The 8033-nt window shown below is 37.5% G+C and overlaps 1 pseudogene; it reads left to right on the top strand.

Moving 5' to 3' along the window:
* Positions 1 to 958: 958 nt before the first annotated feature.
* Positions 959 to 7672, top strand: LOC107791686 (glutamate receptor 3.4-like; annotated as a pseudogene).
* Positions 7673 to 8033: the final 361 nt, after the last annotated feature.

The raw sequence follows: 8033 nt of genomic DNA, 5'->3' as shown, positions 1-8033 counted from the left end.
AGTATTTTTTTCGTGTACTAAATACATTTAATTTCACCTACCTATAGATCCTAGACCCCTAAAGATTTTTCATAGCCTTTCCTAATGGACTACCTAAGTAATTTACATAATTACCTCTTCTGTTTACTTTTATTTGTCATATTTTACTTTTAGAGTGTCAAGCAATATATACTTTAGCTAACATTTTAACATGTATATTTTCACCATAATATGAGACGAATTACAAATTATAACATTTTTTGTATAGTTTAAATTTATAATACTTTTTGTATAGTTTTCAAATATTTAAATTTAAATTTTAAAATAATAAAAAAAGTTAATCTAATTTAGTTTCAAAGATTAGTAACTCTCACAAGTAAAAGTAAAACTGGACAGAAGGCAAAAGAAAGAACCCCACGTGTTTCACGAGAAAATTAGTAGGTCCCACTCCACAGACACTATCTGATGAAAGTTATGTCTTGTCCACTAGTTTGCTCTTATCCCACTCATCTGTACCATCTGATATGTTTCCTTAGTTTTTTCAATAAATTATTATGCAAACTCTTATAATACACAAAGGAGAAGATTCGACAAGTTTTATTTTGTATCTCGTACAATTTACACTAGTTGTATGAATTTTTTTTTGTCTTACAAATTTGTTGACCTCACTTTTACACTTTTGAGTCCACAAAACTGTGAGACAAAAAAATTGTCTCATATAACTAGTGTCAGTTATACGAGACACAAAATAAAATTTTCCTAGAAGAATCAGTTGCTGTAAAGTGAAATGAAAAGACGGTAGACAACTAGGGAAAGAATCATTCTTTTCCGAGCTTTCAAGACTGTTCCAATTTGTAATATGCTCTTTAGAACATGATAAATGCAAACGAATAATACATAAACTAAGCACTGCTACTTAGTGATTATTCCTTAGTGTGTTATTTAAATGAGTGGAGTCATACCTGTTTTTTTTTTTATTTGAGGTGTTGTCTTATGTGAGCTCGTGAATAGTGAATAGTGAAATAATACTAGCGAATAGAGGTACAACTACTAGACCATAACTTTGTGTGTCAAATTCTAATTATTAGAAAATATACCTCGATAGTGTTAGTGTTAGAACGGGAGCTTTGACGTAATTAATTAATAAAGTTATTATAATGTGATCAGAAGGTTATGAGTTTAAGTTGTAAAAATAATTTCTTGCAGAAATGTAGGTCAAGCTGCGTATAATAGATCTCTTATAGTCCGCCTTTTCTTCTGACCCCGCGCATAGCGGGAGCTTAGTGCATCAAGCAGTCCTTTTAATGTTATGCATTGTTAAGCTCTTAATCTTCTTGTTGAATATTCTTAGTTTTGCATCCACTACTAATATAAATGTGTGCAAATAAACCATAGTGTGTAAGGTTGCTATTTCAACAAGGTATTATACTATTATAGCCTTAGCCTGACCTCTTTATCATAATCTCTTTCTTTCCACCAGATTTGATAATGTTTAGCATTGTTATTCAAATTGTATGTACTGTCATATATTGTGTAGCTGGAAATGATGTAAATTGTTTCCTTTGTATGCTAACCAACCCTATTGGTTTAAGGTTCTTAATTTAATGCTTATAATTATTCAAGGTTGTAGCCATGTAGGAATTTTAGCCATTTAGGTAATCCCAACGTGGCAACTCCCACCACATCCAACTGCCAAGATTCTCTACCATACATGTATCATTTCTCTACCTTTCTTTATCAAACTGTCTATTTGAATTCCAAGAAAAAAAATGGGTATATATTTTCCTCCAACTTGTTCTCATTTTATTGACCTTTTTGTTCTTTAATTACATGTGACTAGCATGCATCAGTTTATACATAGTTCATTAAAGATTCTATTATTAGTTGGGTTTTTACAAGTTTACTGAATTTTTTGTCGCATTTCCCAAGTGGGAGTCAAAATCATACTTGTGCAAGTTGCCATTTTTTGGGGTACAAATTTAATGAACTTTTGTTGTTTTCTTGGAATGAAGCTTCCTCTTTCTTGTTGTGATGTGGCTTCAGCTTGTAAAGTTGTTATCTTTAGGACCCCTTGTTGAAAATCTTGAATCTTTCACCTTCAAATGTTGAGTTCTAACATTTTATCTTTGTTTCTTGAAGAAATGGTGATGTGAATTGATTTTCAAAAGTAGCCACTTTTGGCCATTTTGGGGATGGAGGCCAATTTACAAAGGAAGAGAGCATTTCTTTTGTTGGTTACATGGATTTGGGTGCCTATGGCAGTTCTTGGAGGGACTGGGAATAATAACACAGGAAATGCTACTGCTCCTTTATCTCCATCTTCTTCTTCTAGGCCAAAGTTTGTGAATATTGGAGCTTTATTCACAGCTAATTCTGTTATTGGAAAGTCTGCAGAGCCAGCCCTTGTAGCTGCAGTTAATGATGTTAACTCAGATTCTACCATTCTCAGTGGAACCAAATTGAACCTCATTATTCAGGATACAAATTGCAGTGGATTTGTTGGAACTGTTGATGGTAAAAGCTTTTCTCTTCTATGATCCTTTTTTTGTTTTTAATTACCAAATTAAGTAGTTCCACTGCTTCTTTTCATCTTTCCTTGAGTCGAGGGTCTATCGGAAACAACCTCTATACCTCCTCAAGGTAGGAGTAAGACTGTGTACGCACTAACCTCCACAAACACCACTTGTGGGATTACACTGGGTTTATTATTGTTATTGTTGTAAATTAAGTAGTACCATACTTCATTCCCAGGAATATGGGCATCTTATACTTAACATGATATCTTATAGCTTCAGCATAGTATCCATTAATTTTTATAGCTTGCCCAACTAAATTGTGATTGAGGTGTAGTTGATTGATTAATATGCATTCATTAAGTTTAGATTAAGACATGGTCATTTGGTTCCTTTTGCATATTGGTAAAATTTCTCATGTGGAGATGTGGAGTGAGGGAATTTTTATCATTCAGTAGCTTAATTTGAGAACTTAATGGGTTGTGGTAGAGGATTGAGGAAGTGTTTTGGAAGTCTAAAAAGAAAAATCACAAAAAGCAGTGCACTTTAGATTGGAAATGGATGATGCTGTACTACTTTTAGGAATTACAGAAGCATGTTTTAGTTCATGACCTGTTCTTGAATTCGAGAATAGTTCAATGTCTCAGTACCAATATTGTTTCGCAGATGAGATACCTTGTTTGAAGGGGAGCCTTGGAGCAACGGTAAAGTTGTCTCCATGTGACCTATAGGTTAAGGGTTCGAGTCGTGGAAGTGGCCACTAATGCTTGAGGGTAAGCTGTCTTAATCACATCCCTTGGGGTGCGGCCCTTCTCCGAACCCCGCGTGAACGTGGGATGCCTTGTGTACGAGGATGCTCTTTTTTAGACGAAATACCTTGTTTTAAACCATAACTGAGGCGAGCTTTCCTGTCAAAATGTCTATTTCCTTCTTTTTCTTGCCCCTCTTAGTATATGACAGGCAATTCTGCCTTGTAGCTTTGCAGCTGATGGAGAAAGAAGTAGTTGCTATAATCGGTCCACAATCCTCGGGCATAGCACATGTCATTTCCCATATTATGAATGAACTTCAGGTCCCTCTTTTGTCTTTTGCAACAGATCCTACTCTATCCGCTCTGCAATACTCCTATTTCCTTAGAACTGTTCCAAACGATTACTTCCAAATGTATGCTATAGCTGATGTGGTTGATTATTTTGGATGGAAAGAGGTTATAGCCATATTTGTTGATGATGATAATGGTAGAAATGGGATATCTGTGTTGGGTGATGCCCTTGCAAAGAAGCGTGCCAAGGTCTCTTACAAAGCTGCCTTTTCTCCTGGAGCCAGTAGTAGTGAGATTGATGATTTGTTAGTTAGTGTAAACCTTATGGAGGCACGAGTATATGTTGTTCATGTAAATCCTGATACTGGGATATCCATTTTCTCAAAGGCAAAGAATCTGGGAATGATGACCGGTGGCTATGTTTGGATCACTACTGATTGGCTTCCATCCTTTTTGGATTCTTCAGATTCCGTTAATCCAGAAACTATGGACCTTATACAGGGAGTTGTTGCACTTCGCCATCACACCCCAGATTCTAATCAGAAAAAGATGTTTGCATCACAATGGAAAAACTTTAAGGATGTTGAAACTTCAGGTTTTAATTCTTATGCACTCTACGCTTACGATACCATTTGGCTACTTGCTCGAGCTCTCGACCTTTTCTTCAAGGAAGGTGGAAATGTTACCTTCTCTAATGACCCCAGATTACGTGATACAAATGGAAGTGCTTTGCATTTGTCGTCCATGCAAGTTTTTGACCAAGGACAGAAATTATTTCAGATACTCGTTGGCATGAATGTCACAGGTTTAACTGGCCAGATTCAGTTTGATTCTGAGAAGAATTTGATTCATCCAGCGTATGATGTTCTTAACATTGGTGGAACTGGATTACGCACGGTAGGTTATTGGTCAAACTATTCTGGTCTATCAGTTGTACCTCCAGAGGTTTTATACTCAAAACCTCCAAACACTTCAACCAGTACCCAACATCTTTACAATGTCATATGGCCAGGAGAAACTGTTACTCGACCTCGAGGATGGGTGTTTCCGCATAATGGAAAGCCTCTGCGAATTGCTGTGCCGTTTCGTGTTACTTTTAAAGAGTTTGTGCATAAAGATAAAGGACCTTCCGGGGTAAAAGGATATTGCATCGATGTTTTTGAGGCTGCAATAGATTTGTTGCCTTACCCTGTTCCTCATGTCTATATTCTGTATGGAGATGGCAAGAGAAATCCCTCGTTCAAGAACCTGGTGAACGACGTCTTAACAAATGTGAGTTCTTTGATTGTGTTGTTGAATTTTTAACCATTGACTGATTCTGATGAAATATTTTGATGAGACTGACTTGAGATCTCTATAAATTACTAGTTACTTCAATACGAATATTAATTTTGAAGTGTGAATGCTTGTTAATTAACAATTTAACATCTATAATATATGACGTAGATGTTCGGTTTTCTGATTGAAAGAGTTACTGTCGGTAGGGGGATTCCATACTAATATTGATGCCTTCTGTTCATGGAATCTTAAACCTACTGTGATTATAAATGTTGTTTGTTGCGTCAGCGAGTTCAGATAGAAGTTATCCAGCAGAACGAGTTACTTGTCCGCTTGCAAGTTGCAATTATGATGTGGTGCATTCTGTTGTTAAGAGAACAAATTCAGTGAGATTCTTAGAGTTGGTTAAGAAGACTCTTCAAAGAAAGTTAATCAGTTAACGAGTTCCCTTACCGATTTTAACATCTTGTTGGATAGGGTTTTGTAAACAATGCTCCAAGATCAGTCTCTAATCTGTTCCTAAATCAGGGATATTTGTCCCTGATTTTGTATTAGAGCTCGATGCAAAATGCAGTGCTGAGACATTTTTCATGGTTATTTATAAGGATACATTTTTCTTCTTAGAAATATGATGCAGCTGTTGGGGATGTCACGATTACTACAAATCGCACAAGGATTGTGGACTTCACACAACCTTACATGGAATCTGGGCTTGTCGTAGTTGCTCCTATCAAAGAGATCAAATCCAGCCCTTGGGCATTCCTTAAGCCATTTACCCTCCAAATGTGGTCCGTAACTGGGATTTTCTTTCTCTTCGTTGGAACTGTCGTTTGGATTCTTGAGCATCGACATAATCCTGAATTCCGTGGTCCGCCAAGGCAGCAACTTGTTACAGTTTTTTGGTTAGTAGCTCGGTCTTATAACCTCTTTTTATAGATGCTTTGTGTGAAAAACTTTTCTTCTCTGAATGTTCTGACATGAATTTAATTGTCCGTGCATTGATGTGGATATACAAATCTAAACAAATGCCTTGGTTGGAGATAAATACAGATACTGTATTATTACTGTATTATTGAGAACAGTTTGCATTTGTTCAAAAAACAATGACTCTTTCTTTAGCCAAAAAAGTTAAACTCCTGATGGCATCATCAATGCAGTGAAAAATCATCGTTTTACTTGAATCATTGTACTAATAGGATGTACTGACACTGGTGCTAAGATCCTTTTTATTCTTTCAGGTTTAGTTTCTCAACAATGTTTTTCGCACACAGTACGTACATCCTCTTTGATTTAATTTTAAGATCTTCCGAACATATTTGGACAGGGCGCTATTCCTAGCATATCTGACACTCTTCTATGAATTATAATAGGAGAAAACACAATGAGCACCTTGGGACGCTTAGTGCTCATCTTCTGGCTCTTTGTCGTTCTAATTATCAATTCGAGCTATACAGCTAGCTTGACATCTATCCTGACGGTGCAGCAGCTGTCTTCAGGAATTCAAGGAATTGACAGTTTAATTTCAAGTAGTGATCCAATAGGAGTCCAGGATGGGTCATTTGCATATAATTACCTCATTGAAGAGCTAGGTGTTTCAGAATCACGGCTTCGTATATTGAAAACTGAAGAGGAATATGTCAGCGCCCTCGAGAAAGGCCCACAAGGTGGCGGTGTTGCTGGCATTGTCGATGAGCTCCCTTATGTTGAGCTCTTCTTATCCAACAACAAATGCATATTCAGGACAGTAGGGCAGGAGTTCACTAAGGGCGGATGGGGCTTTGTAAGTTTTTCTTTTCCTTCGCATTACTATATGTCGCAACATATTATTGCACGTATGAAGGGGAGCCTTGGCGTAAGTGGTAAAGTTGTTGCCATGTGAGTTGTGACCAGGAGGTCACGGGTTCAAGCCGTGGAAACAAGCTCTTGCAGAAATGCAGGGATAAGGCTGCTTACAATAGTCCCTTGTGGACTGGCCCTTCCATAGACTTAGTGCACCGGGCTTTACGAAATATTATTGCACGTATATAATCATATTATGCAAGGATTGATGTGCAAGCAATCCAATCTACATTAGCTGACTTTACTATCGATGGCCAGGCATTTCAAAGGGACTCTCCGCTGGCTGTTGATCTGTCAACTGCAATTCTTCAACTGTCAGAGAACCGGTGAACTCCAAAGGATCCATGACAAATGGCTAACGAACAATGGATGCTCTTCACAAAGCAACCAAGTTGATGATACTCATCTTTCTCTCAAGAGCTTCTGGGGCCTATTTCTCATATGCGCCATTGCTTGCGTCCTTGCTCTTATAGTGTTTTTCTGCAGGGTATACTGTCAATTCCGGAGGTATGACCCCGAGCCAGAGGAGCCGGAGATCAGTGAACCAGAATCTGCACGACCTAGTAGGCGTACCCTCCGCTCCGTTAGCTTTAAGGACTTGATAGACTTTGTCGATAGAAGAGAAAGTGAAATTAAGGAAATACTCAAGCGTAAGAGTAGTGATAACAAGAGACATCAAACTCAGAGCTCAGATGGGCAGCCGAGCTCGCCTGTTTGAATAAGAGATTTGTCATCAGGTTCCCCTTGGAGTGCGGCCCTTCCACGGACCGTGAATGTGGGATGCTTTGTGTCCCGGGCTGCCTTGGTTATCTCTTACGCAATGCACCTAAGGTTGATATGTAAATGATGCATGTACAATTTTATTGTTGAATTACCTCATTTGACACACAGAAGGCTAGGTATATTAGAAAAGAAAAAAAATGGTTTTGTATACTAGTAGGAAAGAAAGAATAGATGGAAAAACATGGGTACATTTATACTAATGAGTGTCATAAAATGATAATTATTAACATTTTGATCAGTTTGCTTGCTTTTCAGTAAGTTGAGCAAGTTCATCTGATGTTCAGTATATTACGACTTTAAGTTCTTCCCCTCTCTTTGCATTGTTGTTTTAGAAGTTTCAAAGGAACCTATAGTGATTGTGGGTAGGGGTGGAAAACGGTCGGGTCGGGTCGAATATGGGCCGATTAAAAACGGGTAATGTAAAGCGGATAAATTATCCAACCCAACCCTTATTTAATACGAATAAAAAATGGATTAATCGGCGGATAATATGGGTAATCATATTATCCATTGCTTTTTGAATATGATCACTTTTGGGAGAATTACTAGTCTCCCAAGCTTGAGGAACCCCTAATTTGAGTCTTTACAAATATGGTTCT

This window comes from Nicotiana tabacum, chromosome 10 (assembly GCF_000715075.1).
Source record: "Nicotiana tabacum cultivar K326 chromosome 10, ASM71507v2, whole genome shotgun sequence".
Classification (NCBI taxonomy): domain Eukaryota; kingdom Viridiplantae; phylum Streptophyta; class Magnoliopsida; order Solanales; family Solanaceae; genus Nicotiana; species Nicotiana tabacum.
Note: the sequence above shows the minus strand (reverse complement) of the source record. Positions and strands in the feature narration are given on the sequence as shown.